Below are 12,722 nucleotides of genomic sequence, written 5' to 3'. Positions count from 1 at the left end.
CCACTCTAATCCACTGTGGGTCTCTGACTTGTGGTTACACCTGCAAAACTAGGGAAGGGACTGGGGAGGAGGTGTTGGCCAGATAGGTGACATGATCCCTGGGGCCAGATCCCTTATGGAGAAATGACTGCTGCCCCTTGGTGGACATTTGGCAAGGAGAAGGAGAGCATCAAGGCTTGCTCATCCTAAGACGATTCTAGATTTCAGGATCCATCCATGCTGGTGACCTTTGTTTTCTGGGTTCAGGTTCTGTCCCATTGGCCTGCTGGTGGTGGGGATGGCTCAGAGTTGGCATTTTGTGACTGTAACATTGCATAAATACGTCCAAAAGTGAGTTCTATTCCCCTTCCCAGCCTCCCACCTGATTCAAGAAAGGAGAGAGAGAGAGAGAGAGAAAGAGAGAGAGAGAGAGACAGAGAGAGAGAGAGACAGAGACAGAGACAAATACAGAGACTGAGAGAGACACAGGCCAGAGACAGAGGCAGAGACAGAGACAAATAGAGACAGAGAAGACAGAGACAGAGGGGAGAAAGAGACAGAGACAAATAGACAAAGACAAGAGAGACAGGCAGACAAAGACAGAGACAGAGACACACACAGAGAGAGACAATCAGAGAGGGAGAGAGAGAGACAGAGGCATGAAACAGAGACTGAGATAGAGAAAGAAAGATGAAGAGATGAAGAGGAGGGGGAACTGAGAGACAGAGACAAAAAGACAAAATCATGAGACAGAGACTGTGACAGAGAGAAAGACAGAGAGATAAAGTCAGAGAAAGAGTGAGAAAGAGACAGATAGAGACAAAGACATGAGACAGAGACAAATAGAGATAATGATATGCGACAGAGACTGAGATAGAGAGAAAGAGAAAGACAGAGACAAAGTCAGAGAGAGTGGGAGAGAGGGGAACCAGAGGCTTATGGAGACTCAACATATCTTTGAAGTTCAGCGACTTAAAAGTCCTATAAATTCATCATGTTCCAGGATGGTGATCCTAGACCTAAAGGTAGAAAGAACCTTAGAAAGACAATCTAGTCTGACCCCTTCATTTTACTCAGAAGAAGAAATGAGGCTCAGAGACATGATTTGTTCAAGGCATAATTTGAATTTGGGTCCTGTGGTTCCAAGTTCAGTCCTCCAAGTTTAACTTCTTTTTACTGGTGATACTATATGAGTAGCTGCTCAGAAGAACATTGGAAAGAGAGACTCAGAAACTGCCTTTTGCCAAACCACTTGTTTATGGTATTTCATGGAATCCCTGGGCCTAAATATACTTTTCACGCATTTGTCAGCCTAGAGGCATGTATTTATTCCACTGATCGATCACACTGGTGGGATCCAATTCAAATGGCAAGCTAAATTTATAGAGCTTATTTGTTTATATGGAGGACTTCTATTGAAAGTTCCATTTTTCTTTCTAAAAGGTGGTCCACTGGGCTACATTTTCCTCTGAACGAAGGACCACATGCCATATACCTCTGAGGGCTGAAACCAGCGCTTCTGGCCATAGCCTAGGAGACTGAAGTTCTTGCATTAACAAGCGTTTATCAGATCAGAGCTAATCCCAGCTCCCCGTTATGTAGCACCTTACATTTTGCAACAACCCTGGGCGGTGGCCCTCCACAATGGACCCCTTACCTACCCTTCCAAAATGTTCAAATATTCTTCCCCATCATGTACCTTTGACCTCCATCTAACCAAAGTGGAGGCTGTTCCCACCTAATCTGATATTCCATCTTCAGTCACTGTGTCTTTATATGTGGAATGGTTTGTAGGCAAGGTTCAAGTCCTAGAAATACTAAAATACGAGACAGAGAAATAATAACAATAGCTAGCATGTATGTGCTATGTGTATAACACACACACGTGTATATTCCTACTATGCATGTGTACATCCCATGCCTGGAATATACTCCTTCCTCATCTTTGCCAATTAGAATTCTTTATCATTGTTGCTTAGTTGTTTCAGTTGTGCCCAACTCTTTATGACCTCATTTGGGTTTTTCTTAGCAAAGATACTGGAGTGGTTGGCTATTTTCTTCTTCATCTCATTTGATACATGAGGAAACTGAGGCAAACAGGGTTAAGAGACTTGCTCAGGGTCACACAGCTAGTAAGTGTCTACAGTGAAATTTGAACTCAGGAAGATGAGTCTTTCTGATTCCAGGACAATCATTCTATCTGCTGCACCACTTAGATGCCTCCAACAATGTGCATTCCTTTCTCACCTTTGCCAATTAGAACTCTTGGCTTTCTTCAGTGCTCAGTTTGGCAACCACTTACCTGTTTGAAGCCTCAACTGATTCCCACCCCACCCTGCAACTGCCAGAGCTCAGTCCACCACTCAAGTTGTCTTACATTTGCTCACTGTGTATTGATTGTATCCCCCAGGAGAAGGTCAGATCTTTGAAGGAAAAGCCTGCTTTTTAATTTTGTCTTTGACTCTTTAGTGCCCAGTGCTGTGTTTTGAATTTAATAAATTTGTGCAACTGAATGATACCCTTTGGACAGTTCATGCTCACACCACCAGTAAGTGTCAGCTGGGACTCTTTTTTTTTTTTAATTTAAATTTTGAATATTTTCCTCTAGTTACATATTTCATGTTCTTTCCCTCTCCCCCAACCCTCCACACCCTCCCCCCTTAGCTGGCACACAATTCCACTGGGTTTTACATGTATCATTGATTAAGACCTAATTACATATTATTGATAGTTGGGTTTAGTGTCTACATCCCCAATAACATTTCCATCAGCCCATGTGTTCAAGCAATTGTTTTTCTTCTGGGTCAGCTGGGACTCTTGAGTCTTTAGACCCCTTACACTACAGACAGGTGTCATTTTGGGGAAACAGACACAGTCCTAGGCAAAGAAGACTGTAGGATTTGTGGATCCAAGTGGGCCTTTTTGCTGAGCTAATCCTGGGTCCTGGTTCTAGCACTGGGCATCTTGCTTTGTCCATCACATCTAAGAACCTTGTATCCCAGTATTGGGGAATTTATAGTTAAGATTTTAGGTCTTTCAGATCCCCTTGTCCCAATTTCTTTATTTCTCAAATGAGGAAACTAAGGTCTGGTTTATTGCCCAAATTTATACAGGTAAGATGTACCGTACACATGAGAAGGAATTCAAATCTAGTGCTTCATTCCAGACCTCATTTTATTTCCCCAAGTTCCCATCTCTGCTCCTGACCCTCTCACTGAAGGTCCTGTCTTGGTACCATAGGGGCAGCTGGATGGTACAATGGATAGAGCACTAGGCTTGGAGTCAAGAAGACCTGAGTTTAAATATGGCCTCAGAAGCAAAACATATGACATCACTTTTCACATGTATATATGGGTATGTGATTTGGGATTTAGGCTTTAAAAGAATGTCCGCCTATACCAAAAATGAATAACATGGAAATAGGTATCAAGTGATAACATTTGTACAACCCATTGGAACTGTGTGTCAGCTCTGGGAGTGGGGAAGGAAGAGAGGAGGGAAAGAAAATGAATCATGGAAACATGGAAAAATATTTTTTAAAAATAAATTAAAAAACAAATATGGCGGGGCAGCTGGGTAGCTCAGTGGATTAAGAGTCAGGCCTAGAGATGGGAGGTCCTAGGTTCAAATCTGGCCTCAGACATTTCCCAGCTGTGTGACTCTGGGCAAGTCACTTGACCCCCATTGCCCACCCTTACCACTCTTCCACCTAGGAGCCAACACACATAAGTTAAGGGTTTAAAAACAAAAACAAAAACAAATATGGCCTCAGACACTTACTATTATGATAAGTCACTTGATCTCTGTCTGCCTCAGTTTCTTCATCTGTAAAATAGGGATAATAATAGCATCTACCTCACAGGGATTTCTGTAAGAATAAATGAGATATTTGTAAAAGGCACTTGGTGTAGTACCTGGCACATAGTGGGTACCATATCAGCATTAGCTATTATTATTATTATTATTATTATTACTGTCCCACACCCTAATATTTCTTGGACTTGGACCTTGCCCGCAAACCATACATTCTATTGTTAGGTCTTCGCTTCAGCTTCTCCTACTTAAAAGGGAAAAAGATATAATTTCTTAAGGAATTTATAGTTAAGGAAAATGTGTGTGAAAAAGATAAGTATTAGGACAGGATGGTAGAGTGAGTTTCCAAAGTATCTTAGGAGAAAAGCAGAGGGAGAGCTTGCTATTCGCTGGGATGGTCTCAGGACTTAGTGGGTGGTGGGTGGGATAAGCCAGACCTTGGGGCCAGCCCAGGAAAAGGAGCTGGAAACTAGAAAGACCTGCTTGGGCAGGCATTCCAAGGATGTCCTAACAGAGACCAGCAACAGAGGGAGAGAGGGGATGGATGGGTGGGTGGAGGGTCAGAAGAGGGTGTCTGTCAGCAGGTCTAGGCAAGCTGATGGCAAGGAAGGCCAGTGGGGAGAGCAGACAAGGGCCCTAGGAGAAGGGCAGAAGGCAGAGGTTCAGCTTGGCAGCAGCTGACTGGGCTGGCAGGCAGGACCTCTAGTTTTAGAAAAATGGGTAACTGGGAGGGTGCTGCAGCTGATATGGTGGAGGAGGGGGAGACAAAACTGGAACCTGGTTCCTGGGCTACAGGGTGGGGAATGTGGACAATGCAAGGACAGAGCCACTACAATCAGGGCATCAGGTCAGAGCAAGATGAGCAAGAATGACTTGTTGCTGAACCCCTGAGCTACAGATCTACTAGTCTAGCTTCTGTGTCTAGAGGTTGTATTGACTGGGGCAGTTCATCAGAACAAGTATTTGCTGAAAGCCTGCTCTCTGCAGGATTCTGTGCTAGGCACTGGGGGTACAGAGGGGCTGCTTTCAGGGAGCTTCCTTTCCACTGCCTGGAGATGGAGGGATGGAGGTAGTGGGAGGAGGGCCCATTGAGGGGAGGCTTTAGGTTGGGGTGATGGACACATTCATCCAGGTAGAGAAGACTTGGGACCAAGAGACCTGGGGCCAAATCCTAGCTCCGAGCCTCAGTAACCAAGTCTCTGAGAGTTTATTTCACCAGCTGGAAAGTTAGGATAACAATATCTGTATGACCTGCCTCACAGGGCCATTGTGAAAAGAGGACCTTTTTTAATATAGGCATATATATATATATAAAATAAAATAAAACAAATTTTTACATATTATAATATATTCTATAATGTTTTATTATAGTTATATATTCTATTTTATATATAAAAATGCATTTATTATATGTACATATAGAAAACAAAGTTTTTTATATATACATATAAAACAGTTTTACTTTATATAAATAAAGTCTTTTATACAGAGAGAGGGGGGTCATGACAGTTTTTTCAAGCTTTGGCTGAGTTCTGAAATCAGTTANCCCCATTACAATACATATATAAAACAAAGTTTTATTATATATAAGCCATAAATATGTTTTATAAAATATTTATAAATTTATAAAATATATTTATAAAATATTTATAAATTTATAAAATATATTTATAAAATATGTTTTATAAAAATATAAAACACATGTAAAAAGTTTTATTATATAAACATATATAAAAGTTTTATTTTATATATAACAGTTTTATTATATATACATATATACAAGATTTATTGTATATATTATATAATGCATGATATTTATGATGATATATTTATTATATATGATATACTTGTTATATATGATATAGCATATAAATATGTTTATATTTTATTGTTTTTTATATATGGATGTATATATTTTTTAAACCCTTACCTACCATTGTTCCAAGGCAGAAAAGGGGTAAAGACTAGGCAATGGAGGTTAAGTGACTTGCCCAGGGTCACGCAGCTAGAAGGTATCTGAGACCATATTTGAACCCAGGACCTTCCATCTCCAGACCTGGCTCTCCATCCATGGACTCCCTAGCTGCCTCCAAGAAGACTTTGTTGATGAGCTATAGAGATATGAACTATTAGATTTAAAAAAACTATTTGCCTACTCTAGCCCAATCAGACAGTAATGTATTAGGGGAAGAATTATAAAAGCCAAAAAAATCATTTTGTGAAATAGAAATATTAATTTTATAGCATCAATTTACTTTAAGGATTTGTGCCATCCTTGAGTTGCCAATGCTCTCCCCGGTGATGTGACAAGCCTCTGAATGGAGCTAGACTGGCTTCCTACGACAGACCTGGGTCTATGCATGAAGCTTCCCAGCATGGCAGGACCTGCTGGAGCTTGTGCTCTCCTGGCAGAGCTTTTGTTTACCCAGGGCCACTGCCACACCCCAAGGAGGCATTAGAAGAGAACGGATTCAACATATTCAACATCTACCTCTAAAGTAGAGCAACACATATTTTCTCAGCCATTTAGATCAGTGATTCCCAAAGTAGGCACCATCGCCCCCGGTGGGTGCTGCAGCGATCCAGGGAGGCAGTGATGACCACAGGTGCATTTATCTTTCCTATTAATTGCTATTAAAATTTTAAAAAAATTTAGTTTCCAGGGGGCTAAGTAATATTTTTTCTGGAAAGGGGGTGGTAGGTCAAAAAAGTTTGGGAACCACTGATTTAGATGAATAAAAAAATGTTTTAAGTCACGTACTTGTCCCTGGCCCTCAAAGTTCCGAAGTTTGACTGCCCCTGTCTGCTGGGCCCAGGGCCCCAAGGCTTTGTTGGTTACTCTCAGAGTCAGCTTGGTCTTATTTCTTGGGTCTAGAGGGAGGTAAGGCTTTGCCCCTAGGTTGAGCCAGTGACAGTTTGTGGTTTGTGCTATGAGTATGTACAGTCAGATTTTGTTTTGGCGGTTTACGTATATTGAAGAGGAAGGAGAGGGCAGAGCAGAGAAGGAGCCTAAAATTAGAATCACAGAAATAGAGGCTGTTAGAGTTAGAAGGAAATGGCTGGTTAACTGGCTACAAAATTGGTAGTTCAGACAGATGCTATAGACAAGGTTGATATAGATTTGAGCAAAGCCTCTGATAAAGTATTTCATACTATTGTTGTGGAAGAGATGAAGAGATATAGACTAGATGATACAATTAGATGCAATCTGATGGATTTAAAAAGTCATGAATAATGGTTAAATTAAAAATTATTCTGTTCTTAATTACTATTGATTAGAGAAATGTAAAGTAAAACAACTCTGAGGTACCACCTCACACCTATCAGATTGGCTAATGTGACAGAAAAGGAAAATGATAAATGTTCAGGGGATGCGGCAAAATTGGAACACTAATGTGTTGTTGGTGGAGTTGTGAATTGATTCAATCATTCTGGAGAGTTGTTTTGAACTATGTCCAAAGGGCTATCAAACTGCATACACTTTAATCCAGCAATAATACCACTACTAAGTCCGTATCCCCCCAAAAAGGGGGAAAAGAACCTCTTTGGATTTTTAAATTTTTTATCTTTATTTTATTCTAATAACAAATTTATACATGATTTTCCCAAAGTTACATGATTCATGTAGTCTCCCTCCCCTCTTCTCTCCCCACTTCTGGAGTTAAGCGATTCTCTCTCCCCTGGGTTAAACATGTATTATCACTCAAAGCATATTTCCATATTATTCATTTTTGTATGAGAATAATCTTATAAAACCAAAACCCCAAATCACATACCTAAATAAACAAGTGATGGATCATATGTTTTCATCTGTATTTCTACTCCAACTGTTCTTTTTCTAGAGGTAGATAGCATTCTTTTTCATAAGTCTATCAAAATTGTCCTGGATCACTGCATTGCTATTAGTAGCAAAATCTATCACATTTGATCATTCCACAATATTTCAGTTACTGTGTATAATGTTCTCCTGGTTCTGTTTATTTTGCTCTGCTCATACTGTTCATCATGAAAGGACCTCTTTGTACAAAGATATCAATAGCAGCTCTTTTAGTGGTGGCAACGAATTGGAAATTGAAGGGATGTCCACCCAATGGGGAATGGCCGAACAAGTTGTGTTATAAAACTGTAATGGAATAGTATTGTGCTGTAAGAAATGATGAGCAGAATGATTTAAGAAAAACCTGGAAAGACCTACATGAACTGAGGCAGAGTGAAGTAAACAGAACCAGAAGAACATTGTCCATAGTAACAGCAAAACTATACAATGATCAATTGTGAATGACCTATTTATTCTCAGCAATACCATGATCTAACCCATTTCTTAAGAATTTATGCAAAATGCTAACCAGCTCCAGAGAAAGAACTGATGGAGTTTGAATGTAGATCAAAGCATTCAATTTTTTACTTTATTTTATTTGTGTATATTTTTATTTGTGGGGGTTTGGTTTTACATGAGTATTTTCTCACAAAATTGCCAACGTGGAAATATATTTTGCATGATCATACATGTATAACCTAGATCAAATAGATTACCATCCCAGGATGGGGGGAGGATAGGAAGGGAGGGAGAAAACTTGAATCTCAACATTTTGGAAAATGTATGTTAAAGTAGTTATTACATGAAATTGGGGAAAAATGAAATATGTTGTAAAAATTTTATTCTGAACACACACATGAACATTTTCATACATGCAGCAGGATAGAAAAGGAGGATCGTATATGAAACACTGAAACTTTACTTCATATTGCTTGCTTAACCAAGGTTCAGTGTTGTAGTAAGGAAATAAGGAAATATATTGATTAAGTATTGATAAGATAAGAACTTTGAGAAAGGGGTCTCTGAGGATGCAGGCAAGGCAGAGTGCTAAAAAATTCTGACAGCTGGTCAGGACTTCTGGGAGTTATTCTCTCTCTCTGGCTTCTGGTGAAGACAGACAACTCAGACCTTGCTCTTTGCTGTATATAGGGGAGAGAAAACTCTAAACTATCTAAAGAGGTTTTCCTACCTTCTTTACCATGAGAAATCATCGTGGAGAAGAATCTATAATACCTGCTTTGTTGGAGAACAGTTTTGAGAGAAGAAAGATCAAAGGCCTATTTCCCTGGACTTTGGGCCATCTCAGGGTTACCCTCTGGTCAGCCAGCCTCTGCCATATTGGGTTGACTGACCTTGTGTTTACTTGGAGTCATCTTTGACAATGTAGCGTTTGGGGTTTTTTTAGTAAGTGCTAAACAGTTTCAGAATAGCGTGAAGAAATAGAAGAGTTTGCCGTGAGGCAAACATAGAAAAGTGGGTGGATATAGTTCCCTTTTAATGTTAAGGCTTTCCTTGTTACTAATCCTTATACTTATGTCTGTTAAATATAAATAAATAGATTTTTTATAAATATATAGTCTCCAAGTAAGTTACATACTGGCCTGGTGAAGGGAAGTCACTGGTGAAGGAAAGATACTTTTGTGAACATCAACAAAGTATTTTACCACAGCGTTCTCCTCAACGACATCAATAATAATCTCCATTATTTCAGTGTTAACAGGAAGTTTCCTGTGGACTGTACACCACTGTATTTGGACTTAGCACAGCACCAAGCACTGATCCAATTTGATCAGTTGATTTGCATGAAGGAATAAATGGCATGCTCACTAAATCTGAAGATGACACAAAGCTGGGAGGGATAACCAGCCCATTAGACAAAAGTCAAGTTGGGAAGATTTTGAGGTTGAAACATTGGGCTAAACCTCTTAAGAAGAAATTAAAGAGGAATAAATATAAAGCCTTTCACTTAGATTCCAAAAATCATCTTCATGAGTAATGTGGTTCTTTGTTGGAAGCCAGGATGAGAAACCTACAGCCAGTTGGCGGGATCTGGTCTATTGCTTAATCTCATGGGGCCTACAGCAAATATTTCAGAAAATATAGCCCTATGACAGTAATGTTTTCACTTTTTAAAAATAGCATTTTAAGTGTACCCCATCTATCTCCACTCTTACTCAGATCTGTCACTGGTAAAGAAGGTGGTACGGTAATGTACCTATTGGCATGGCAACCAGCAATTCATTTTCTAAACTTGCTCTTGGTCACGAATATTTATTTATATGTCAAGTCAATAAGCAATTAGTAGGCACCTACTGTGTTCCAGGCACTGTTATGTGTTCCATTAACATATCTTTTAATGCCTTTGTATTGACTACATGGTACAGATCATTCTTTTAATTCTTCTATATTATATAAGAATTCTTTAAAAAAATGTTAAACTCTTTCCTTGTCTTATAATTGATACCAAATATTGGTTCCAAGGCAGAAGAGTGGTAAGGGTTAGTTAGGCAATGGGGGTTAAATGACTTGCCCAGGGTCACACAGCTGGGAAGTGTCTGAGGTGATGTTTGAACCCAGGATCTCCCTTGGCTTGGCTCTCAATCCACTGGATCACCCAGGTGCCCCAAGATCATTCTCTTAAGAACTTCCAAAATTAAGGGGGTTTGATGATATAATAGAATGCTGGACTTGGAGCAAGGAAGACTAGAGTTCAAATCTAGTTTCAGATACTTACCAACTTTGAGTAAATCATTTAACCGCTGTCTGCCTCAGTTTCCTCAACTATAAGACAGGGATAATAATAGCACCTATCTTCCAGAGTTGAAGATAAAATGAGATATTATTTATAAATGGCTTTGCAAACCTTACCCCCCTCCCCCATTTCTTTTGTTACTCTACCTTTCTGGTCTTTTCAGATTATTCTTATGCTCTAGCCAATTTGGACTATGCACCATTTCCTGTATCTGCTCTTGATTGGTGTCACCCCACCTCCTGGGTCTGGTTGCCCTGAATATGCTCTGAACTTCCCTGGATTCCTTGATCTGTTTCTGCTACTTTCTAGCTGTTGTTTTTCCGTTGCATCCAACTCTTCATGACCCCATTTGAGATTTTCTTGGCAGAGACACTGCAATGATTTGCCAGTTCCTTCTATAATTCGTTTTACAGATGAGGAATCAAGGCAAACAGGGTTAGGTGACTCGTTCAAGGTCATATAGCTAGTTAATGTTTAAGGCTAGATTTGAACTCTAGAAGATAAATCTTTCTGATTCCAAGCCCTATGTTTTATCCACTGTACCATCTAGCTGCCCTAGCCTGGGTCCCAATTACTATCCTTTTGAACTATTGCGATAGCTTCCTTTGGATCTATGCATTTTTACTCTCTCTTCTATTCTTTTATTATCACTTTTAATTATATCTTTTTATGATAACTTTAAATACTATATTTATTATAGCTTTTAAATTATCATTATTATATATTGCTATATTATTTTTATTAACATTTATCAGTGATAATATGCATAAACCTGATTGTTTTGCTACTTACCCCCAAAATATTGAGGAGTTCCCTCTTGACAAACAAAGCAAAAAGCTTTGGTGTGGTGTTCAAGGTCCTCAACTGTTTGGTTCCAATTTCCCTTTCCAGTCTTGTCTCATTAATTATCCCTTTCTCTGTATTCTGGCCTCCATCTAAATGGCCTCTTCTGTCCCAAGAGCATGTCTAATGCTTTCCTGTTTGTTTTCCTTTTCTTGAGTTGTTCCATATGCTTGGAATAGGCTTTTTCTCCCTCTCCCTATGGACCTCCTAGGCAATATACTAAATAACCTAGTTTGGCTGGAATCAGAGAGTTTGGAAAGGGGAATAATGTAATAAACTTGGAAAACTGTTCTTTGAAGTCTAACTGAAGTGCTACTACCTCTAAGAAGCCTGCTTTGATTTATCCTCTTAACTTCATTAACAAACTTCCCCTTCTCTGACTTTATGGTCCACTCCGTACTTCTTGTGTCTTCATGCAGTACTGCTAACTATGTTTATGCTATTCTTGTTGTTTCATCATTTTCAGTCACGTCTGACTCTTCATTTGTGGTTTTCTTGGCAAAGATAATGGAATGGCTTGCCATTTCCTTCTCTAGATCATTTTTATAGATGAGGAAACTGAGGCAAACAGGAAGAAGTGACTTGCCCAGGGTCATCCAGCTAGAAAGTGCCTGAGGCTAGATTTGAACTGTCTTCCTGACTCCAGACCTGGCACTTTCTAATGTACCACCTAGCTAGCTGCCCCATATGTTATTCAACCACCCTGTAAGCTCTAGAAAGGCAAGGATTGTGTTTTATTTAAACTTTGTACTTATCCTAGTATCAAGCACAATATTCTCCACAATACTCTGTTCAAATACAGTGAGTTTTTCTCACTGTGAGTTCAATATTTGGAGGGCTTTCTATCTGCCCAGTATTCTTGGAATCCCCTGGTGGGATCTGCTTCCTGGACAAAGATATCATTCAAGATTATATTGTACACATTTATGAATCAGAAATGGGGGGAGGTGAAGATGAAAGATCTTGGATTCAAATCTGCCCTCAGATATATCCTAGCTGTGTGTCCCTGGGCAAGTCACTTAACTCCAGTTGATTAACTCTTACTTGTCTTCTGTCCTAGAACCAATACTTCCTATCTATTCTAAGGCAAAAGGTAAAATTGCTTCTTGGCCTTTTGGCTAAGATCAAGTGTACTAAGACCGAAGGTAAGGACTTAAAAAAAAAAAAAAGGATCAATTGAAGGAATTAGGCATGTGTGGCCTGGAGAAGAGAAAATTTGGAGGAATGTTATATCTGTGCTCAAGCATTTAAAGTGTCATCAAATGAAAAAAGGATCAGGCTTGTTCTGTCCGGCCTCAGAGGGCAAAGCCAGAAACAATGGGTGAAAGGTACAAAGAGACAAATTTTGGCTTGATGTCAGTCAAGAAATATACTTCTAATAATTAGAACTGTCCCAAAGTGGAATGGGCGGCCTCAAGAAGTGGTAGGTCTCCCTTCCTTGGAGGTCTTATTCCTAGGCTGCATGACTTTTCATTGGGGATGCTGTACTAGGAATTCCTGCATGGGCTGGACTCTATG

The sequence above is a fragment of the Gracilinanus agilis genome, chromosome 4, assembly GCF_016433145.1.
Source record: "Gracilinanus agilis isolate LMUSP501 chromosome 4, AgileGrace, whole genome shotgun sequence".
In the NCBI taxonomy this organism is placed as follows: Eukaryota; Metazoa; Chordata; class Mammalia; order Didelphimorphia; family Didelphidae; genus Gracilinanus; species Gracilinanus agilis.
This window is presented reverse-complemented; position numbering follows the sequence as displayed.